We start from the raw sequence: 25,838 nt of genomic DNA on the forward strand, positions 1-25,838 counted from the left end.
ACTTGCAGCTTATTTGCGAGCAAGTCTGTCATGAGCCAGCCGTATAGCCATACAAAAGAACCGATTTTATATTTGAGTTGACAATTCGCTGTTTCGTATGTGTGGAAGTCGATGTAGAATTCCATATCTTGTTCAGCTGAGCAAACGCCCTACGAGCTTTCGCCGTTCTGTTTGGATCCGTGACATCTACTTTAAGCGATTTCGTTTTTCCCCATTAATCTTCAGCCCGACTTTCTTTGCCTCTTCCACCAAAACGTTGAGCTTTTTCGGAGCATGTTGGAGTGCTTTGTTGTCAATAGGCAGATGCCATCGGCATAATCTAGGTCTTCAAGGTGTCCGCTGAAGTTCCATTGTATGCCACTGCGGTATCCGACTCTAGAGTACTATTCCACTCTACACACCTTCGGCTTCAACACTTGGGCTTGTTTTGTTCTTGTAAAATCCAATCCCACACTACAAGCACTTACAAACTTTTTGGAATGCAAGTTTGGACGAAATTAATTTATTCTATTATATTCTCCTCAGCCAGCTTTAATTAGCTAAGCTAAAGCATTTTGGTGCATACTTTCATTAACAAATATTAATTTGAAAACTTTACTGGGTATCGCATAGTTGCTTGCAGTGAAAAACTCAATACTTTTAATAAACTTTCTATGCGCGCCCTTTATCCCAGCCCGACCCATACTATGAATTAAATAAATTTCTGTTTTATTTAGGCCGACTTCCCAATACGACGTAATAAATCTTTTAGTAAACCAAACAGGTTATTTTCTGGATTAATTAAATAGCTGTGACCGCCAAAGTCTGGTGATTTGGTGCGTGACAAACTGTCATTAGATCCTGGCTTCCATGACGCCACTGGGTATGAAACATCAACAGTAGGAAGTTTTTTATGATATTGTAGCTTTTGCCTCTCGTTGAGCAATGACAAGCCTCTTAGAGCATTGGCATGAAAAAGATTCTTTAGTTTTTATTTGGAGGTGGCATAAAACTTCACTTCCTTCAATTTGTATGTAGAATTATAGTCTATCAAAAAGCACGCCATTAGTTGGAGTGGGCACCAAACTGACGACATGTTCGCTGAAAGCAATGAAATATTGTTGTATGAGTACCTCCAGTATCAACAGCATTTAAACACACGAATAAAGCTAAGACACTAAATTGATAAACAAAGTAATTTTATTATATCCCATAACGGAAATACACAAAAAATGGTGTTTAAAAGTAAATTTCACTCACAGTTTTTTTTTTTTTTTAATTAAAACATGTAAAGTTCTAAATTATTTCAGGTTTCCCTATCCAAACTACGTTTCTTAACCATTAAATGTCAAAAATAACATAATTTCAATGTCCACCCAGATCAGGTATTCAAGTAAAATCAGCCAAGCAGTCGATTCATAAGAAAAATTCGCCTAATTGTTGAGAACATCGAAATATCGGTGCTGAAGTTGTTGAAGGTTGTTCAGCAACACTTTCTACTACAGCAGCAATATTTTCAACAGAATATCCAGCTTTTGGTCTGCTAGTCCCCTTCCTATCCTCGACAGAACCAGTTTCTTGAAATTTATTCACCGACCTTTGAATTGTCGACTCATTCGGCCGATTATTTCCCTAAACACTCAAACCAAAAAGCCCATCGGATTTAAAGCACTGGAACGCGAAAGAGTAGATAGTCAAGGAGGAAAGGAGAGAAGTAACAGAAGGAAAAAGATAGGATAGAATAGTGGCAAAGAGGTAGTTAGACCTGTGAGAATTTTCCAGATTCAGTGGTAAATCTGAAAATATCCTCCAGTTTGAGGGACAAATATTACTCATTCTCATGACATCGCAACCGAAAATTCGCAGCCTTGCTCTATCAAATGCAGGGCACTCACAAAGAAAATGCTCAGTGCTATCCGCCTCCTCTAAGCAAGACAGGCAAATCGGGTGCTCAATGATTCCAATGGTGGTCATATAGTGACCGCATGGGTTGTGTCCGGTAATAATACCGATCATCAACGTCTTTTCTACCAAGTTTTAGTAGAAAGTTTGACAGTTTTCTGTTCGGACTTGTCACAAAACACTTTGTAGTTCTGCAGTGTTCTAGACCGGACCATCGCCCTTTATGTAGATTGCCTAAATAAGCGCTGATCCAATTCATGATTCCTGCGGAACTTGTTCCGATTATTGGCTCTGGTCCCTGTGGGGTGACTGCTGATCCGCAGTTGGCTAATTCATCGGCAATTTCATGCCCTTGAACACTGGAGTGCCCTGGAACCCATATAAGTACAAGCGTCATTTGTCTTGCAATAGAATTAAACTTCTTCTTGCATTCTTGAACAATCTTTGAGGTGTGCTTTGCGTTCTCCAGAGCCTTCAATGCAGCTTGACTGTCTCTAAAAACTCCAATCTGTTTCCCGCTCTATCTCAGTTATCCATTCGGCTACTTTCAGGAAGCCAAAAACTTCCATTTGGGAAACAGTTGCCATTTCCAGTTGCCAGTTTCCAGTTGCCATAGCATAGTGATACTTATTGCTAGCCATTCAGTACCATCCGGAACCTTTTTCATTTTTGAACTCATCAATAAAGAAAATATCCGTCAAACCGCTTTGAATGCACTTTGGAGTACCTACTCGTTAACATCATTTGACATTAAAATTTCTTCCAAAAGAAACTATGGGTATAAATTCGCCCTTGCCAAAAACAGTGGATACTATTCAGATAACATCTTAAAGATATCTAAAACGATGTCGGATATACATTCTGTCAAAAACGTACCGAGATTTGTTCAATAAAACGCAAAATAATTCTTTAATCATCAAAATTTATTTCGTCGCCTTCAAAAGAGGCTCCATTCGAAGCAATACACATCGGTCAACGATTAGTCCAGTCATCAAAGCACCTTTTAAAAGCGCTTGAAGAGATCTTCTTCAGCTCCTTCAGCGAACTCTCCTTAATAGCCTCTATTGACTCAAAGCGGCATGCGTGGAGTGGCAATTTAAGTTTTCGGAAAAGGAGAAAGTCACAGGAGGCTAAATCCGGTGTGTACGGTGGTTGTTCAATGATATTTATCGAGTTTTTTGTCAAAAAAGTGTTCACAATATGAGCCTTGTGAGACAGTGCCTTGTCATGGTGCAAGATCTATGAGTTTTCTCTCCACAAATTGGGTCATTTCCTACCCACATTTTCTCTTAAACGTAGTAAAACTTTCAGATACTATTCTTTATTTACCGTAGAACCATTTGGAATGAATTCTGAGCGCACAACACAATGGTAATCAAAGAAAACGAGTAACATGACTTTTATTTTTGACCACCTTTGACGTGGTGTTTTGGGTTTTGACTCATGTGGTTGTGCTTAATTGTGCTCAGCCGTCTGTTGACTGGTTGGCTGGTTTGCATGTCAAACTAATATACCCACGTCTCATCACCTGTTATGTTGCGCTGGATAAACGTTGAGTCCGAATTCACTTGTTCAAGCAAGTCTTCAGCCACCTTAGTCCGATGAATTTTTTGAAACAAACTCAACTCTCTTGATACGAGTCGAGCAGCCACGTCTCTCATACCAAATTGACGGTGTAAAATGTTAAAATGTGATGTTGCTAAGGTCACGAGCTACATCCTTCAAACCTAAATAATGGTTTTCCAGCACCATTTCCTTGACTTTGTCGACTTTTTCATCCGCAGAAGACGTTGACGGGCGATCAAATCGTGGTAAATCTTTCACCACTTCTAGGCCCTCTGCAAAAGCCTATGAGGCTCGTACATTCCATAGGCTTTGTGCAACATTTTTCAACGATTCGGCACACGGAATTCCGTTCAAAACACAAAATTAAAGACAAATTCTTTGTTCGATATTTTCATCCATAGTGAAAATCGCAGAGCACACCTGCGGTTGACTGATTTAATTAAATACCAAAAACAAGCTGATTGACAGATCACGCTCAAACTCTGCGACACTATAGAGGACAGTTGTACCAACATTCCAGCGAAAAAACTCAGACATACCCTATGATCAAAAAGTAGCGGGAATGTTTAATTTAAACGAACCGTGCACGTGGGAACCGAACCATATTTTTTTCTTATGTTGGTAGGACTGTAAGGCAATAAAGAATATTATTTATCCGTTCTGAAGCGTTTGAGAGGTGCTGTACGTCGCTAACGGCCGGAAATGTGGGCAAACAATTCTTGGATTTTCCATGCTGATAACGCGCTATCGTACCGAGCCCAAATTGTGCTGGATTATTTGACCAAACACCAAGTAAATACCATCGTGCAAGCACCATTTTCACCTGATATGGTCCCGTGCGACTTCTTTTTGTTTCCCAAGTGGAAGTTACCACTTCGTGGAAGGAGATTTCAGTCGATAGAGGAGATAAAAGAGAATGTGACGAAGGAGCTGAATGCTATCTCTTCGTCGACCTACCTATGATGCATGGAGGAGTGGGTTAAACGTTGGCACTTGTGTGTTGCTTCAGACGGGTCATATTTTGAAGGAGATAAAGTAAATTTGCCTGAAATTTAACTCTGTTTTGTTTTATTTAAACATTCCCGGTACTTTCCTGTCAGACGTATGTGTAATGCCCGCTTTTAAATGAATAATTCCCGATATTTTTTTGAAGGAATGTATAGATCACAATATCACATATCACGGAATATAGGAATGGTATGGTTTCCTGTAAAGAGAAAAAGGCAATTATATTAAAGGGTGGTTAAATTTCAAGAGCCGGTGTTGATTTTGAATAAAATACAATTGCTTTAGGAAATTATTGCTATTTCTCTGTATTATGATAATATTGGTATGACTCAATTATAAAACCAAATATCACTCAAATGGCACACCTCCATCCGATGGTCCAAATTTTCGATGACGCTGAGGCATAATTGAGGCTATATGCCGTTAATGTGCCGAATCGTCTCATCCTTTAGCTCTTGAATTGTTGCTGGCTTACCGACGTACACCTTTTCTTTCAAATAACCCCAAAGAAAGAAGTCCAACGGTGTCAAATCACATGATCTTGGCGGCCAATTGACATCGCCGCGACGTGAGATTATTCGGCCATCAAATTTTTCGCGCAAAAGAGCCATTGTTTCGTTAGCTGTGTGACAAGTGGCACCGTCCTGTTGAAACTACATATCGCCCACATCCATTTCTTCCAGTTCGGGGCATAAAAAGTGCGTTATCATCTCACGATAGCGAACACTATTCACAGTAACTGCCTGGCCGACCTCATTTTGGAAAAAAATACGGCCCAATGATGGTGCCCATAAATCGCACCAAACAGTCACTCTTTGTGGGTGCATTGATGATTATCATTCGCTCAAATGCGGCAATTGGCGAATCCACTGATGTGAAAATGTGCCCCATCACTGAAGATGATTTTCTTCGAAAATTGGTCATTCACAGTTGCCATTTCCTGCCACCATTCTGACTATTGACGACGCGTGAAATGGTCAAAAGGCTTTAGTTCTTGAGTTAATTGCCCCTTGTAAGCGTATAAATGCAAGTTTTTATGCATAATGTTCATCAACGACGAGCGTGAGAGGTGCAATTGTTGGGCACGACGAGGAGTTGAGATGGGCGGCTCTTCAACCACACTATCGCGAACAGAAGGAATATTTTCTGCAGTACGAGCTGTACGAGCATACACTGGTGTTTTCACATCTCCTACAGCCCCGATTTGCTCAAACTTTTGCACAATTTTCCGATTGTACGCACATTTGGACGATTAAATTGACCGTAAAAATCACGAAGTGCGCGGTATACATTTTGATTTGAACGCTCGTTTTCATAATAAGCCTCAATAACTTTAACGCGTAGTTCGATTGTGTGTCTTTCCATAGTTCAAATTGAATCAGTCTTGGATTAAAAAATGTTCCATGAAATGAAGAAAAAAGTTTGACGTTTAGGTGTGGTTTACATTCATCATCGGCTCTTAAAATTTAACCTCCCTTTATTTCTGTAAAGTTCTAATATTTTATAAAGTAAGTAATGCAAAAAGTACTCACAGAAAGAAGTTCTTGCTAGCCTGTGTTTCTATATGCAAATGAAGAACTGAAATCATTAAATAACAAATCACTAAATAACAGTTTTTTGGTCAAGTGCTGCGATCGCTACTAATATATAGGAGTATGTAGTTTTTATTTTTTTTTTTTTTCAGTTTTAAAAAATTTTTTTTTTACTTTTTAGTTTTTATTAATTGTTTTTTTTTTTTTTTTTGTGTACTCATTTTGTAAACGAAACCACTGTGCGCTACATAGATTTTACAATTGCGTCTCTACAAGCACAAAACTCTTCTTCACCGCAGTGGTCGCATCCCCCCATTCTATAGAGTTCTTTATGTAGCTCCGCAAGCCACCGAGTGTCGCTTGAATCCACAATTTCAATTCAGCGGCTCCATTCTCATCCTGTGTCTATTGTTAAAATTTCCTTTACATTCTTGTTCTGCGCTGCTTACTTGCGGCTTTTATTATTATTTTCCAATGATTTTCGTAAACATCGATAAAAATTTGTTTACATTTATCAGGAAACCTTGCAAAAATGTAAAGCCAGCGCAAAAAAAAGTAAAAATAAATTTGAGTAACAAATTTTGCACACTCAACCCACCTCCCATCTGATTCCCACCCACCGCCAACCGTGCACTGCATTGATTTTGGCTTGAGAAGTATTTTCCAAATCGCATGCTTAAGTTGTTGTTGACTTACTTACGAGTATTTGCTTGCGTGCCTCGCACAGATTTGATTACTTAACTTTTACGCTGCGCTTTGCTTTACCTTACACACACAAAGCTTTGCGCTTTGCATATCCATTGTGTGTGCGTTGTATCTTCTGTGTGTGTGTTTGTGTCTTCCTTTCAGTTATGTCTGTGATTTCCTTAGTCCTCCCATTCACCTTTTCGCGCTTTTGTAACTCTTTTGTATGCCTTTCCCTTTGTGTGTGTGCGCCCTTAATGTGTGTCAGTTACTCTTTTGTGTGTGTGAGTGGAGTGCCCTTGCTTTTTTCTAAACTTTCGTTCATGTAAATTTTTCCGGTCGTCCGTCATTCGCTTTTGTGCTGAGTCACTTTCCCAAAACCGTGTTTCCTTTCTTTTGCTCTCCGTTCTTAGAACTCGCTGCTGTCGCCATTTCATCGTTTAATTTGATTAAAAACATCTTGGCTAAATCTGTTTGTTAAAATGCAGTCATTCCATAAATTACTTTGAGCAAAAAAAAAAAAACGAGATTTTATAATGACATTGAAATACTTAAGGGACTTTTTTCTATGTATTTGTAATGGCATGCAAATGACAAAATAATTACCGAAGATCTTGATTCCACGTGCTGGCCTAATTAATTACCAAAATAAATGCGAAATGAAAATGAAAAACCAACATCATAAAATCTGACATTCGACAATGTCACAATCCTCAACCATTCATGGAATATGACAAACTTTTGAAAACCGACTGAGATTTTAATATAATTAAGTATATCTAAATTATACTTAATTGCCACAGTTTAATATTTAATTGAACCCATAACATAGTAAAGTTAAGGTGGGAATGCAGTGAGAAATTTTTTCTGCCAGTGCCGATAACGTAAGGGCACTGAATGAGTACGAAGCAGGTTTTTGTAAGGGCTATTCCACTTCTTAATTAATTATTGTTTCTCTTATTCCTTTGTCCGGAATGAGATTTTATTGTACTCCCATATTTGGTCTGCTGTTTTTAAACTCTATAATTCTCCGACTTTATTTATTTCCACACGGCGTTCATATAAAGAATACTCGATTTTGTTTTATGTGGAAGAAAAACCCAACAGCCCCAGCAAAAAATTGTCAAAAATCAACACCATTTTTCAGACACATACCTAGCTTACACTTAGGTTAGGTTAGGTTATGGTGGGTCGGTCTGTACGATCTTACAGATCCGTTGTGATACCACTGTGCTGCACGGGAACTTCATTTACTTTCCTTCGTGGAACCATTTTGTAGAATTAGTCCCATCTCCACGCCAGACAGCTCTGTAAGAGAATTGAAAAAGTATTTACCTAGGCAACCTCCTCTGATTTTAGCTACGGCTGGACAATTGCAAAGGAAGTGCTCAACTCTTTCTTCCACTAGCTGATCTCAATAACTCCTGCAATATTCATGGGAGAAAACTCTTAGTCAAACTGCCTGCCAAATAGCCAATGATCGGTTATACAAGCCACGACCTTTGGGATATCATCTCTTGAGAGGTTAAGCAATTCCATTGTCCTTTTCTTTTTCATTTGCGGCAATAGTTGCCTAGCTGTTACACACGTACCTTCAGCTCTCCACGACTTATTGGTCTCTTGGATAATGTTGCTATTGATTATTAGTTTACTCGTGGCTAAAGTAATACCAATGGTACTTTTATCACTGAGTAGTTGAAGAGCAGTACCTTTCCTCAATATCTCGTGCTCCAGAACCCAAATACGGCTGAATACGACGCTAATATAATTCAAAGCTGCCCGGCATTCCTGTGCAATCTTCGATCTTAGTATAGCCGTATTCATTGATTTAATAGCCACCTGGCTGTCCGATAATATAACAGGTGGCGCTAAAGTAATCCTCCTATCAGAAAATGCTATAAATTTTGCGATTGGCCCCTAATGTCAGTTCTGTTTTGACATTTGTGTAGTAAACACATGCGAAATACACGTTAATAAACAATGTTACGCTACACTGCTCCAGAACGCGGAATATTGCTGACTATTTATTTGACTAATAATCGGTCGGTGACTGTGGCACAACGTGAATTTCGTCGCAGATTTCCTCGCCGTCCAACGCCTACTGGTGAAACACTGCGACGTTTAGCCGCTCGCCTCGAAGAGACTGGCACAACACGAGATGCTGCCAGGCGTGGGAGACCCCGGAGTAGCCGTTCTGCAGAGAATATTGCTGCTGTAGCCGAGGATGTCATGGAAGCGCCGTCGACATCGACCAGACGACGTGCCACGCAAATTGGTATCAGTCGACGGTCTTTACAGCGAATTTTGGTACGAGATTTGATGATGTTTCCGTACAAAGTCCAGACGGTGCATCAGTTGTTAGCTGCTGACCGACATACGCTCAAGCCATCCTTAATCACCACCAAGAGGAAGATGATTTTCCATCAAAAATAATCATGAGTGATGAGGCCCATTTCCATCTTAGCGGGTACGTAAATAAGCAAAATTTAAGCTTCTGGGGCACTGACAATACGCGTGTAACCCACGAAGAGCCATTACACCCGCTCAAAGTCACTGTATGGTGTGCTGTTTTCGCTGGAGGAGTCATCGGTCCTTTTTTCTTCGAAGACGTCGCGGGCCAAACGGTTACTGTGAATGGTGAGCGCTGCAGAGCAATGATCAACGATTTCTTTTTGCCGCAACTTGATGAATTGGGATTGGAAAAAATGTGGTTCCAACAGGACGGTGCAACGGCACACACTACACGTGCCACAACCGATATGCTGAAGGATGCATTTCCCGGGCGCCTAATCTCCCGTTTTGGCGATTTGCACTGGCCAGCAAGATCGCCTGATTTGACCGCTCCAGATTTCTTTTTGTGGGGCTTATTGAAGTCGTGGGTTTATGTCAACAAGCCTCAGACTATTGCAGCTCTTAAAGACAATATTCGTCAAGAATGTGAGGACCTATCGCCGAAAGTTTTGGCCAAAGTGATGGAAAATGCCATAAAAAGGGCTCAAATGGCAATCAACTGTGGCGACGGTCATTTACATGACATCATATTCTCGACTTGATGTAAAAAAATTAAAAGACCAAATAAAAATAATCCACAAGAAGAATCAAAGTTTTTCATTTTTTTTTTAATTACAGCCAAGAAACATCGCTAAGTTACTTTTGCGCCACCTTGTAATTATATTCATTTTTGTTACGGCACACAGTGCGGCCGATTCCCAAAAAGCTGGCCAAAAGTCGAAAAAAAAGTTTCTAGATAGAGTTTTTTTGTCTTTGGGTTGGCTACAGTAATGCCTTGAGTGGTGAAAACCGTTCATAGCAACGTCCTGCACCCTAAGTATCCTCTGTATTTTCAGTCACAACGTGGCCTTCGTTTGAGCATCGTATTACTGTCGATGAATAGTGAAAGTTGTACACATTTGAAAGATTTTGTAATGGAGTTAATTGAACAAAACCAAATGGAATCATCTTCGGAAGGTTAGTAAAATACGAGAAATCTTTAGTACATATCAATACCTCGACACAAAATTTTTAGCTGCAGCAATACGTAGATACATTTTTTGCATTTTTTTTATAAAATTTGAGTTTTCAAACTGTATAGTAATACAACGCCGTCATATGCTGCTTTGAAACCTATTAAAGGTTACTCAAAAAAGTAATGGTTACTGAATAAAACAAGATTCAGCTGCTACCACTTGCTACCTTGCGACCCCGAAAACATATAAATTTACATGCATCTTGATTATGTTCTTGAATATACGCTATTTCACGTGAGGGGGTGGCCAATAGGGGTGGAAGGGGGTGGATTTTCAAAATTTTAAGATCAAATTCGTAATCAGCGACCCCGACAACCCCCGAGTAAGAAATTTTGAATCAATTACTTAATTTTTTGAGTTTTGTCCAGCTTTTCGGGAATCGGCCGCACTGTGCGGCATGCGCATTTAGATATGTCGCCCTTTCACTTATAGCTAGAACTTCTGCTTGATCAATACTGCACTAGTCTGGTAGTCGAACGGATAGTTCCAGTCCTAATTCCTTCGAAAATACTCCATAGCGAACATTATCGTCTAGCTTGGAACCATCTGTATAAAAATGTAATTTTCCTTTTTTCCATGACTTTGGTGTCTGCCACTCCCTTCTTGACGGTATACTCGCCTTGAAGAGCCTATCGAAGGTGAGTCTAGGAAAGAGTAGTCTATTTCTTGTTTGTGACTATTCAGAGAGTGCAAAATGAAAGCATTGCAAAACCACCGGTCTTTCCATAGCGCCATACTTTTGAGTCTGAGCGCCGAGGCGGCGGCTACATGTTTCCTTGCCAAAGCGCAGTGTGAGTTTGTCATTACAGCTGCTATTGCCTTAATGCCTGCTTGGATGTGAATGTAAAAGTTTATTTGAAAGTGCGGAGGAGTTTTCGCTATGGCCAAGTCTGCTGCTTTCGTTGCTGCATAGATCTCACACTGCATTGTGCGGTAATTTGAATGAGTGTTCATAGCTTAATTCCGAACAGAAGACTGCGTCCTCAACACCCTCTTCCATTTTGGAACGGTCTGCGTATATTTTAAAGGTGTGGCGCGCTTAAAGTTTTCCCTTTCACCATCCGTTTTCTCTAATACTACCTTTGGTTCCCTGTTGAAATTAGCACGAGGAATACCGTCGTTCGAGTTAGCGTTTAAACCTCTGCATATGCGGCTGTGGCCATAAAGCCTTCGAACTTGTAGTGGTACTGGTGTCATTAGCCTAGTGCAGACTTTTTTGGAGAACTTTTTGTTACTAAATGTATTGAGTGAAGGTCCATTATCTTGTCCAATGCTGTTGTAGGAGTGGCGCCCAATGTACCCGGTTATACACAGCTCTGCAACTCTTTGTACTTTCTTCAATTTGTTAGCGTATGACCTCTCATTCAAACTTGTCCCCCATACTAGAATGTCATAGAGCTTTGTTCGTCTTACTGGTGCCGTAAATTCAATGTGAAAGTTATGGAGATAAGCCTCATGTCTTACCGACCATTTTTCTGCAGGCGTATAAGGCATTGAGTGCTTTCTTCCTTCATTCGTTCTTCCACATTGGGAAATTACTTTTCCTGATGCATTTGGGTGAGAAAAATGCTATTCAACCAATATTTATTTTTTCTGGTTCAATTTTTCTAGACCTAATAATTTACTCCACTGTTTAGGGGCTAAGTTTCTTCTGCACTGAAAACTCAGGTCTTCACTCTTGAAATTTCCGTTCGTATTCCCCGAAGGTCTTTATAAACAAATTTTTATTAGTTAGAATTTCGAGCTCCTTTTATTTCTCTAGCAAATCGATAGAGGTAGGAATCTATTTTTCAATGAAATTTAACCCTTTTTTGTAGCCTACAAATGCGCATAGATTTCAAGTAAAATAAGCTGATCAATTTTTAAAGGGACTTCCGTTTATTGATTGCTCGTGCATGTAAATGTAGACGTAAGCGTGCATACAATGAAAAAAATTGTATTGACCTTTTGCACTCAATAGTTGCCACTTATATATACATCCTAAAGATGCAAATCCCGAAATCGGTATTTCGGTATAACTAAACTCAAATTGCATTGACTTTTATTCACACTCAATAAATGCTGCTTCTTTACATATAATAGAGATGTGAGTCCCGAAATCCCGATATCGATACATCGGTATTTCATAGGAATAAACTCAAATTGCTTTGACTTTTATTTGCACCCAATAAATGCTACTTCTTTGCATATAATACAGGTGTAAATCCCGAAATCCCGAAGCACTCTATACATTTAACTTTCATTTAATTGACCTTTGTTCGCACTCAATAGTTGCCACTTATATACATATACTAGGGACACAAATCCCGATATCCTGAAATGTCGGAATATAGGTATTTAATAGGAAGAAAGCAAGGTTGGCTTGAATCGCGAAATTATTTTCGTAATTTTTTTTATTTCAAATGTGGGAAAGAATTTTAATTATATCTTACCAAAAGATAGTTAACTTAAAGCTACACCAGAAAATACGGGATACCTGTTCTAAACCCCCCTACCCATGAGGGAATTACACTGTCAATTAGAGAAAAGGCGAGCTAGGACTAGTATGAGAAAGGAAGCTTTCGTCGAAATAAACGATTAATGATAGATTAAAAAAAGCAGCCACAGCCCTCAATACATGCAAAAGAATTGTGGGGGCAAAATGGGGCCTAACCCTAAAAATAGTACACTGGCTATATACAGCAGTGGTACGGCCTATCATGACATACGGTGTATTAGTCTCGAGAAAAGAACAACAGTAAAATTCCTAGAAAGTATTCATAGGGGTGCTAGTCTCTCCATAAGCGGGGCACTAAAGACTACGCCCACGGCAGCGATGAATGCCATGCTGCAAACAGCAAACAGCTGGCGGCGAAATCGGCACTTAGGTAAAGATAATCTTCCAACTTAGGCACTAACAGAAGAGGTCACGCCAGAGTACTAGAAGTATATCCCTTCCTACATCAAACGACAGACTTTTGTAGCTCAGTGGAGTTGCATTTAAACACATCCTTTACCACAACTTTCCCAATGAGAGATGATTTGGACAATGGGGTAATGGATAACAAACGCGGAATCAGCATCTATACTGATGGTTCCAAGCTTAATGATCAAGTAGGCGCAGGCCTTCTTTCTGAAGGAATGAATGCCAACATCTCATTCCGGTTGCTGGATCACTGCAGCGTATTTCAAGTTGAAATATTGGCTATTAGGGAAGGCCTGCTATCCCTAAATAAAAGTGTCCTCACAACAGGAGATATAAACATATATTCAGATAGTCAATCGACCCTGAAAGCTTTAAAATCGCCTAATATTAACTCGAAGACAGTAAAAGAATGTATCGGCGTTTTGACAGAACTATCACAGTACTTTGTAATAAACCTGCTCTGGGTGCCGGGTCATAGAGACATAGAAGGCAACTGCAAAGCAGATCAACTAGCGAGATTGAGTACCACTTTACCGAACCAACTAGACAAAGGGAACATACCTATACCTTTAGCAACTTGTAAGATGCTTATAGATAAACACACTATCAGTGCTGCCAACAGGCTATGGTCTCAGTCTCGAACATGGGCCGCACAAACCGACTGTTGAAACTAAACAGGAAAAATATGAGAAATCTTCTTGGGGTTCTAACAGAGCATTGTCTGAGTGGCAGGCATGTCAGCAGACCGGGAGCGCCCATCAACGACTATTGCAGAAGTAGTACCGACATTGAAGAAGAAGAGACTATAGAACACTTTCTATGCGGGTGCATGGCTCTGGATAGAAGAAGGTTCAATATTCTAGGAAAAAGCTACCTGAATAACTTGGCAGAAGTAGCCATTATAAAAGCCACAGATTGGAGGAGAGGGGACAGCCCCGGTGGTATCACAATGCGCCTACAGCAGGCCTAGGTGTGTCAACCGACAACCACTATACCTACCTACCTACCTAGCCAAAAGCTAAATTTGTTCTAAATTTAACAAATTACATCCCGGTACTGCTCCCGAAATATCATAACTAAACGCCGCAGATATTGACCTCTCACACACATACATACCTACACATACACACACATAGTTATATTAGCTTGTTTTTGGTTTGTTCATTTTTTCCTCATATTTCCAATATTTATGTGGCGGCAGTAGGGGAAATTCGAGTTGTCAGCGACACGTGATTTCCATTTGGGGCAAACTCATCAATTAATAAAACAACTGTAGTGAAAAAAGAAGCAGAGAAATAATAAAAGTAGACAAGTAGCAAGAAAACTGATGAGAAAATAATGGAGATGGCAAACGGCTCCAGGGGACAGGCGCCGGAATACCAGCCTAAATTGAGGCAGAACATAACAGTAAAAAAGAATGACGATGAAGTGAGTTATGCAGAGATTAACTACAATATATTTGGGCACACATATACATGCATACCTTATATCACACATACTTTCATATGCGTAAAAAATTGACGGCACAAATAAATAAGATAAAGTGTTGTGGATTGTGGCACTAAAATCAATAATTTTTTTTTTCGGAAGAAGCGGTTAAAATGTAATATATAGTATACAAAAAACTATTTGTGTTTGTTCTACTACGATAATTTTTCTAGATAATTAATCAAATTTCCTATAATTTTTCATTTATTTATTTATTTATTTTTTTTACCTTTTATTTGTCCCACCTACTGGGCGTGCGCTTAGCTGACAAATGCTTTCAGAATATTTTATTGATTGTGTAATGGCATTAAATTAAGACATTAAGAACTAAAAAAAAACTTTGCTGTTTCATAGTTAAAAACTACTTATGGGGTTAGGGGTAGTCAAAGGCTCGAAAAAATGATGATTTTCAGTCATTTACAAAAATAAAAACATAGCATTAATACATCATGTACGACTTGATTTGAGCAAAATTTAAAACAAAAAAATAATTAATTATAAAAGTTATCGCTGTTTGTGTGGAGCCCGTTTCTCCAGAAGTGCCTTGGGGTGATCATCACAAATCTTTGGAGATTTATCTAAAATCAATCGGACAAGAGAAATTCGTTTTATTAATAAATAATCTTGTGCCTGTTCGAAGCTTTTTGTTTTTCAAAATTAACAATATGGCGGCCTCAGGAAATATGTTTCAGAATTTCGAGAAAAAAAAAAAATCGAAATTTTTGAAGAAAAAGAGGATGTCTGTAAAGTCGGTCTACTGACGATAGTTTAACGAAACAACGTCATAAGAAAATACTGATGGAACGACTGCATTTTTCAAAAGAAAATTTGTTTGATAGATATTTTGTATGGATATAGAGGAGGAGGTAAATGGAATCGCAATAGAATAGGTCAAGTTACAGTTACACAAACGTGAAAAATGACGAAACATTCACAAATTCATGAAAGATATGTTCAATTTCGATTGTGCATCAGACGTTAATAAGTCAATAATACTAAGAGGCAACATTATCGCTTTGCCTTTTTCAAGACACATTACACTCGAAACACCCGCTTTCATTTCCTCACTCAAGTAGGAGAGAGCCATATGTCGAACGTTGCCGAACGCGGGGGCCGATTGTGCCTCTTTGTCGTTCGTTCCGCGCTCTCGTTTGCAGTTCAATCGAGGTAACGCTGTATGAGCAAAATAACGCAGCTTTTTTTGGTGCGTGCAGCCGGCTATATCGAAGTATAAGACGTTATCACGTCAAAAATCTTGTTTTTTGAAAATTCCGACAACCCCTAACCCCTTATTTGTGAATTTTTTTTAATATATCTTCCCACAGTAGCGCCGTCCCATACAAATCGATAACCAAAAGTCTGTGAGCGGCATTTTTTCTCTGATTAAACATTTTAATTTTAAACAGGAAAGGAATTTAAATAAGCTTTCTTAAAAATTTCAGCATAATTTAGTAAATTACATTAGTCAAAAAAACATATTGTTTTTGGACCTATGAACAAAGTTTCAAATTTCTCAGCCCAAGCTTAGTTCTGCCACTGTATGCGCCATCAAGAAACATGTTAGACATCGGTCAGACTGTACCAGTAGTTGCAGTGTTTCTGCAGCCCAGCAAATATCACACGACCACTTGTGAACCAATGAATTTCTCCACTGAGGCAACTCTACCATGTGCAAGCTTTTTATTGCCCTTGACATCTGCGTGCACTGGCCCCCAGATTAGTGTAATGGTTTAAGGTTACTTGTATAGTCAATCAAGCATGAATAGCCGCTCGAATTGAAAAAAAGAACGTTGATGAAGCTTCTTTAAAAATAAATTTTAAATTAAAAGTCTTAAAAAAGGTATATTTTAACAAGAATGCCATATAGCAACATTCAATTTGCTTGGTTCCTTTAAAGAGGGTTTTCTAAAGCCAATCATTCAATTATTAAAAAATACGCAACGTTAAATAAACATAGCACCAGAATTTATTAGCACGTGCATACATTCTATTTAGTTATTATAAAAATTAATACATAATTGGCTCGTACACTTCTGTTAGGTGCTCAGCTTTGCTCTTCCTCCTATTTGTGGCGTGTGGCTTGATATTTTTCTCCAAATGGAGGGGCCTACAGTTTTAAGCCGACTCCGAACGGCAAATGACAGGTTTTGTATGAGAAAATTTTTCATGATTTTTTATTATTTCATTTATTTAATTTTTTATGAAAACACAGCTTATTCTACTGCAAAAACCATATAAGTCCAGGATTCAAGCTTTGTGTAATTAAAAAAAATTCGACATACCTCAAACAAAAATTTCACACTTTTTAACTAGAATTAAAAAAAAATCGGATATGCAGTTTTATAGACCATAAAATTTTAGTGAAGTGAATGAAGTGAATGTTTCGAGTGGCTTTGACAAGTTTTTTGTTGACGGTGTTGGATGTGTGCTTCCTTATAAAAAATTATCGAGCAATCATTAGATATATATTTTTTAACTCCATTTATTTAAAGAAAATTTATTATAAATAGATTAAACATATAAGGTTGGCCAAAAAGTCTTGCGGTATTTCCGCAAGCTTGTCTTTGCAAGCGCGTAGTTCTAGTTGTATTCGTCGCATCGGTTCACGCTAGAGCTTTTTGGAAAGCTCTTTTCACGTGCTAACACGTGTTTGATTAATTGTTGTTTGCTTTTAGTCGTTCGTGAGTTATAGCGTCGCAAACATGGAGCAAAATAAAGAGAAAATACGGCATATTTTACAGTACTACTACGATAAAGGCAAAAATGCATCTCATGCTGCCAATAAAATTTGTGCAGTTTATGGACCCGATACAGTTTCCATTTCCACCGCACAACGATGGTTTCAAAGTTTTCGTTCTGGTGCAGAGGTGATCGAAGATGCGCCACGGTCCGGAAAACCTGTCGTCAAAAATTGCGATAAAATCGCTGAATTGATCGAAAGAGACCGGCATAGTAGCAACCGTACCATCGGCCAAGAGCTGGGCATGAGTCATCAAACCGTTATAAACCATTTGAAGAAGCTTGGATTCAAAAAGAAGCTCGGCGTATGGGTGCCACACGACTTGACGCAAAAAAACATTTTTGCCCGTATGGATGCATGCGAATCGCTTCTGAATCGCAACAAAATCGACCCGTTTTTGAAGCGGATGGTGACTGGCGATGAAAAGTGTGTCACTTACGACAACGTGAAGCGCAAACGGTCGTGGTCGAAAAGCGATGAAGCTGCCCAGACGGTGGCCAAGCCTGGATTGACGGCCAGGAAGGTTCTTCTGTGTGTTTGGTGGGATTGGCAGGGAATCATCTACTATGAGCTGCTCCCCTATGGACAAACGCTCAATTCGGACCTGTACTGCCAACAACTGGACCGCTTGAATGCAGCACTCATGCAGAAGAGGCCATCTTTGATCAACAGAGGCCGAATTGTCTTCCATCAGGACAACGCCAGGCCACACACTCTTTGGTGACGCGCCAGAAGCTCCGGGAGCTCGGATGGGAGGTTCTTTTGCATCCACCGTATAGTCCGGATCTCGCACCAAGTGATTATCACCTATTTCTGTCCATGGCGAACGAGCTTGGTAGTCGGAAGTTGTCCACAAGAGAGTCCTGTGAAAATTGGCTCTCCGAGTTTTTTGACAATAGGGAAACGAGCTTCGATAAGAGGGGCATTATGAAGTTGGGAACTCGCCATCGAACAAAACGGCGCATATTTGACTTAAATCGCATTATTATAACCAATTTTATGAACAATTGAAAATTCAATAAAAATACCGCAAGACTTTTTTGACAACCTTATATTAAAATTTTTAGAAGAAAATGAAAGACCATCTACATAAGAACGTCGATATGATGAAAAATTACAAACCTATCGGCACGAGACGCATGGCGAGAGGTAGGTAAAATGGCAATAGTACCCCAGGTACACTTCAAGTAGCACTTACGTGCCGTTTTGATACAATAATGTGGACCACTACCTGTGAAAAGATTTAGGGAAGAGAAAAACCCGTCTACAGCCATCCAGTGCTGTTGATGTAGTCAAGGAAAGAAAAGGGATCTAGGCTTGAGAATTTCTTTAAGTTATCCCCAAAGGGCACGGTAAGAAATCTGAAGCGCCTAGCCACCAGAGCCGGAGATTTACAGTAAAAGTGTCCCACAGTCTCTTTCTCTGCAGGATCCCTATAGCTTCTGCAATAGGGGTTATACGGAATTCCAAGCTTCTCCGCATGAGGACCGATCACCCAGTGACCAGTGGACACCGCAAAGGGTTGGGAAATTGAATGGCGGGGAATTGCCATCATTTTAAGCGTTCTGTTTCTATCGTATTGAGGTCATAGTGTTTTCGGAATAGTAACCGATGAGACGATGAGACATGATGGAGGTCTCCCCATCTGTCTTGCGCTTTTTTTTAGAAAGAAATTGTGTATTTTCCCTTTAACAACGGTGAAGAAGACACCGATGTCTGAGAGGGGGACAACTGAAACCAGTTCTGTCGACTTCTTCCTAGTCAGCTCATCGGCAATTTCATTTCCCAATATATTCCTGTACCCCCAGGAATCCAGATAAGGGAAATGTTTCGTGCACGTTCGAGACGTTTGAGTTCCTCCATACAGAAGCTCACCAGAAGAGAGAGAGCAATACGGCGATGATAGGGCCTTGATCACAGCTTAACTTTCGGAAAAAATGTGAATGTCTCCCTCCCAACAGCAGATTCCGAAGCATTTCGCATGCCTGCAAGATCGCGAAGACCTCTTCTTGAAAAACGCTGCTTGTTTCCGGCAGTTTAAAGGAGACCGAAATGTTGGCTGATTTAGAGAAAACCCCCGCTCCCACTCCAGACTCCATCTTGCATCCGTCAGTGAAAACAGAGTTATCTATAATATATCCGTACCGACTCTCCCTCTTTCAAGTCTTGCCTGCTCGGAAAGATAGCCCTAGCACAACCCTCAAATTCCAGTTTGCGGATGGAGAGATCAGTGCGAAGAACAGAAAAGGAAGGGGAGATCTGCTTCAAGATGCTACTATCTCCTACAGGAAGTTGTCTCCAAAGGACAATCACGAGACGCATATTCTACAATATTTTTCTGTGAATGCTGTCTTCAATCCAGTATTAAAGTCAGTCTATAACAGCTGTGCAAGTTTATAAGAGCTGAAACTAAGTATTTGTTACTTTTGTTTTACTTTTTTCTAGTTATTCCAATAATTTCGAATTACTTTCTTACCCTAACTTCAAATTCGATGCGCCTGGGGTTTTTATATTTAATTTACTTTGTGTCAAGGCATTAATAACTTCGCTTGTGGTCTTCAAGAAGCATTTCTGAGTTGTCTGGAAGTCGTCTTACGACTCGGATAGTTGCTAATTTCGTTGCTTTTGTAGGCTTTCCATGCATTTTTGAATTACGTCTTATGTCATTTCCAGCGATTCTGCAAGTTGTTTTTATGAATGACACTAAATAGTGCGTTAAAATTTTTGTTTCACACTTTTTTGCTGGAGGACGTTTACCTCGCTTTCGATGTCAAAAGTACTAGTTCTTATGGAATTGAAGAAGAAAAGTTAGATTTTCCATAAATGCAGTTTTTTTCACATATACTGATCCACCTACCAACACCTAAAAATAATAGCAATACCTCATTGCCATTTAATTATTTCCAGTTTGGTTCAAGCTACCTAATTTTCTTATTTTCAACCTTAGTACCCGATATTGTTAAATAAATCTCACAATATTTAATTCAATTTTAAACTAATTTTAAGGCCCCATACCAGCTGCATATTTTGAGCGAAATAAGAGTATAAATAAATAGATTAGAGCAAGGATAGAAACTAAGCTTTATTTTACAGAAAAAATTCGCTTAGGTTACATACAAGGTCGAATGTGTGTGTAAATGTGTTCATATGCATTTGCACATGTAATCACGAGGCGCCGGCATGGCGTATGAGTTACTTTAGTGGTGCTCAGCAGCATCTCGTATCAACCCACGGACATACACACTCACACACACAGAGTATAACCGTTGCCAAAATAGATAGTACTTGGCGTAAATTGAATGCTTTTTAATGCAGACAGCAACAACAACAACTATAAAAACTTTGACAGAATTTCAGTAGCTAACTACGCCTACTACACACGCACACAAACAGTGGCCGACATAACTATGAATACCCCTTGAAGAAATATTTTATTACGGAAATAGGTCCGTAAGCTGCTCCTCGAATTTAAAATTGTACACATTATTTTTGTAAGTGTGAGCTAGCAAACCAGCGCCGTTAAAAATGTGCCGTTATCTTTTCACATGGCAGAACAATTTTCACTAATTGCGTCTCAGTTGCTTTTCGGATTCGACAAAAGTGTGCATACCACTAAAATATCCGAGTGTGTTGTTCTTCGTTTTAAATATTTCCCAAATTCGTAGTGAAAAGGTAATGGAAACAATCTTTTGGTGTTTATTTTACCTTGTATTTTACAACAAATGCAATTTTAGAATATTGCAATGCCTAAGTCGAAGGAAATAAGCATTGATTTAAGAAAACTAATTGTTGAGGATCGCAAAAATGGAATGGGGTATGGCAAAATTGCTAAAAAATATAAAAGATGCAAGTCGATAATCCAGAGAGTTATAAAAAGTTTCAAAAAAAAAAAAAAAAAAATGGCGACTTTGCGAGCGCTCCAAGAACAGGTTGGCCAAGGGTAACCAATTCTCGCGATGACATGCAAATAGTAAGGGGAATTAAGAAAGACCCGACAACTTCAGCAAGGTTTATTAACACATTGACTGCCAAGGCACTTTCAGCAAATAAGATGCTCTGGGGCCACAGCATTTTTTTTTTTAAATCTCATCAGAGACGTCAAAATTGGAATTTAGGGTAGTGCTGGTAATATTTTCTGCTTAGAAACAGGCAGTTTTTAACTAATTAGTATGCCACACACATACGTTCGACGTGACGCCTACCGACTTTTTTTAACTCAGGGCCATGGCGGACATATATGCACGACAAAAACATTGGCTAAACATCAAAATACATCGTCGCCATACAAGCTATACTTCGTTTTGCAAAAACAAAACAATTGGGAGTATGTTGTTTTTGCAAACAAACACCAAACAACGTTATATGACGACAATGTATTTTGATGTTTGAATCCGTTATTTTTGCAAACAGAAACAGGTCAAAGCTTATTACATGCTCAGTAAACAAGGAGACTTGATCGCGTTATATTGGTTGATAATATTTGTGTTACGGAATGTCGAAAAGAAAATTTTTTTTTGAGCTGCGCCGAAGCCACTATAACAGAAATTTCATGGGAATCCAATTTTGCAAAAACAAAACAATTGGGAGTATGTTGTTTTTGCAAACAAACACCAAACAACGTTATATGACGACAATGTATTTTGATGTTTGAATCCGTTATTTTTGCAAACAGAAACAGGTCAAAGCTTATTACATGCTCAGTAAACAAGGAGACTTGATCGCGTTATATTGGTTGATAATATTTGTGTTACGGAATGTCGAAAAGAAAATTTTTTTTTGAGCTGCGCCGAAGCCACTATAACAGAAATTTCATGGGAATCCATATATTTTATTATTGCAATAAAATCATATTTATCGTCAATCGTTGCTGTGTGACATGGCGAGAGAGAATAATAGTCGTGTCGGACATATGTGTCCGACGTGGCAGTCAATGTGTTAAAGAAAGTCTTCAAATTAATGTAAGCAAGCGAACAGTTCAGCGGAGAATTCGTAAAGAGGGGTTTTCTGGTCATTACAAGGTCAGGAAACCTTTCATCAGCAAGAAAAACATGAAAACGCGACTAGCATTTGCCAAAAAGTACTTCAATATGCCATTGAGTTTCTGGAAGAGGGTTATATGGAGCGATGAGAGTAAATTTGAGTTTAAAAATACAAAAAGAAGAGAAAAAGTGTGGCGAAAAAGTAATGAGAGGCTCCAATCAAAGAGGCTCCAATTAAGTTTGGCGGGGGAAGTGTGCTTATCTGAGGCTGTTTTTCCTATAGCGGTATACAGATCTGGTACATATTGAAGGGAAAATGACTCGGGAGTCCTACGTCAATATGCTAAGCACATTTCTAGAGAATGAAGAATGGGTCTTGGACACAATTTCATCTAGCAACAAGACAACGACCCCAAACATACCAGTCGCGTAGCAAAGGAATACTTTAGACAAAACTCAATAGAGCTTTTAGAATGGCCCGCTCAAAACCCCGACTTAAATCCTATCGAGCACTTATAGCAATATTTAGACGAAAAAATCGATCGGTCAAGTTGCCGCTCAAAGAAAGTAGAATTTTTTCAGAAACTGCTAGAGACCTGGAATAAAATACCTGAAGAGCTTCTTAAGAGATTAGTTCACAGTATGCCACGCCGCCTTTTGGCTGTAGTTAACGCAAAAGGCGGCAACACTAAGTATTGAGTCATTTGCATAACGTTGTTACTTTTACAATTACTAGTAGGGTACAAGGGTACGCAAATTTTGTCGCTACAAGTTTCTGGGCATTTATAAAAAAAAAATATGAAAATAATATTTTGTTTTTGGAATTGAAATATTTTGATTTGTGTTTTTATAATGTTAAAATAAATTAATAAGTTAATCGCAATTTGAATGATATAATAGAAAAAAATATTTGTGTTTAAATTTTCCCTTAGGTAGGGTATGCATAGTTATGTCGGCCACTGTATGTAGCTGTGTGTATGCATGAGTACATTAAATATAGTTGCTACATACAAGCATATTCATCTAAGATGTCCTTCAGAGCGTGTGCGGCAAATATTCTGTCATAGATGCGCTGTAAATGATATGCTTTAACATCATATTTGCCTTCTAAATACATAAATCAATAAATGTGCTCACACACACACACGCACACATACTAAAGAGTATAAAAATAAATGTGTGGTGCATGGCTTATACATCTTTTTGGCTTTTTTATATCTGCGCTTTGGGTTACAAATGACGGTGGGTTATAAATGGAGCCAAGCACGCGCTAGCTGAGGACTTAAAAATATATCTGGGCTGAGTAGGTAAGACAGTAGAGAATTTAAGCCCTTCCTCGTTCATCAATAACTTTATAAGACTTTCATGTCATGGCCGTACTTTTGTATTTGTCAGAAGAGGGGAACAAAATCTTTGAGATGGCTTTCGGGCTGCTCGCCGGCAATTTTTTATTGAACGATTTTTTTTCTTCTTATTTGGCACTGTGGCGATTGTTGGTTTTGATCTGAGACCAAAGTTTTGCCCACTGTCACATTGGTAAACAGCTTGTGTTTAGTTCACAAAATTTTATCGTCCTATCTCTGTATTGAACGCAGATGATCCTCATGTGCTAACTGATGATGGGCACAAAATTGGCTTGGGACTTGGTTGACTTCACTATCTGTCGGAACTGAATATTTTGCTATCAAACATAAGAGCAGAAGCGAGCTACATCACAGTGGATTTGCAGAAATATTTACTGCTCAGAAGACGGCCATAGAGACCACTTCAAATAGTTTCTATTGTCTCGATAGGTAACCCAAGAGTCAGTTCAGCGAGTCTTATTTTCAAATTTGAAAAGTCCTTCTGACCTCGAGTAGAGCGAAGGCTAACAAGAATGCTTCTAGGTTAACAAAATCGCTATCAATGCTGGCAAATGGCAATCCATGTGATCGGATTAAGATTAAAGTCCACTCTGCGGATGATGAAGTGAAAGGAATGCCGAACTGGTGGACAGTACTCTCAGTTGTCGTACATTCTTTGCGTATGCAGATGTACGTTTTTTGCTGCATAGAGGCGTGAACATATTTGGGCTGGAACAAAATAATGATCCGTGTCGATCTTGGACCCTCGGATCGTACATACATCTAAAACACTAGAAGTGAGTCCTCCATCTATCACAAGATGATCGATTTCACGTTTTTTCGATCAGCACACAGTCATGTAGCTTCGAGTATCTTTTTATGCTGGAATCTGGTGCTGCAGACTACCACGTTTCGAGCCCCGTCGCAGTTGATGAGCCTCTGTCCGTTACTGGATGTCTCGTTGAATTTTCTGACTGTGACACTCAACTAGATATCCTGACATGCTTTGCTTTCTCACATTAGCTCGCTCTCAAACGGATGTTCTAGAAATATTCAGAAGATACTTGGGCGAAGCTCGGAAGTTGTAAGGTATTTGGACCATGAGGGACTTTCCCCCTTTTAATTTTATTTAAATCCACACGATTTCCGAAGAAATCTGAGGGGATCTTGTGGTGCCAAGGAGCCAAGATGGTCGCTTCTTAACACATCAGTGCCAAAGACCTCAAACCTGATTCGAGCGAAGGCGGGGCAGACGTACAGGAAGCGATCCGCCGTCTCATCCTCCTCTTCACAAGCTAGGCAGAGTACACTGTTTGAGATGCCCAACCTTTCCATGTACTTGGCCCACAGAAAGTGGCTCGTTATCAGTCCAACATCATCATCAGCTGCCTACAGTCTCTTCTGTTTAATGGCAAGAGGATCTGAGACAGTTGGTCGGACATGACAGGTAACATCAGTTTTGTCCATCTGCAGCCTCTCTCAGCCTGCCAAGCTTGCTTCTGCGTTAGAGTAACCCGTTTACTAACCTTGGCTGCAGAAGGGAGTAGCAAAACGGGTTCTAGGCCAAAGAAGTTGGCCTCAGAGCCCTTCCTAGCTAAGGAGTCAGAGGTCTCGTTACCCACGATAACCATGTGTCCCGGGATCCACCTTACTGAGCAGAAATATCTACACAGTTTACCATTTTCAGCTGTCAAACTATAGTTATCGGTATCGGTAGTTCTCGGGCAGCTGCAAAAGCTGTGCATAAGTAGCTAAATTTTTAGAAAATTTAGTTCTCCGAAACTTTAAGTTACTTTAAAAGAGCAAAATAATTTCATGGCATTCACTTCTAATTTGCATATCGCTTTATTGAAATTTTTTTATAGAAGATGCATGATAACAAATTTGAAAAATTTAATAATAAGTTTCGTACGAAAATGGGTATCACTTTTCCCAACTCTACTATTTAATAAGCAAACAAGAAGAAAAGGATAAATAAAATAAGATAAATAAAAAAACTCATTAATTTTATTCGTCTGCATACAGACTGAACGGTTTTGTCGTTATTTTTAGCATCAGCTTGACTAGCCCTTCGTCAAAAGGGCATTGTTATATTGGGATACTTTTCCCGTTCCATCTACTCACATCCCCTACCCCACAACTCTATTTCGCACACACCCACACACACACACACACACACACACAC

This window comes from Anastrepha obliqua, chromosome 1 (assembly GCF_027943255.1).
Source record: "Anastrepha obliqua isolate idAnaObli1 chromosome 1, idAnaObli1_1.0, whole genome shotgun sequence".
Classification (NCBI taxonomy): Eukaryota; Metazoa; Arthropoda; class Insecta; order Diptera; family Tephritidae; genus Anastrepha; species Anastrepha obliqua.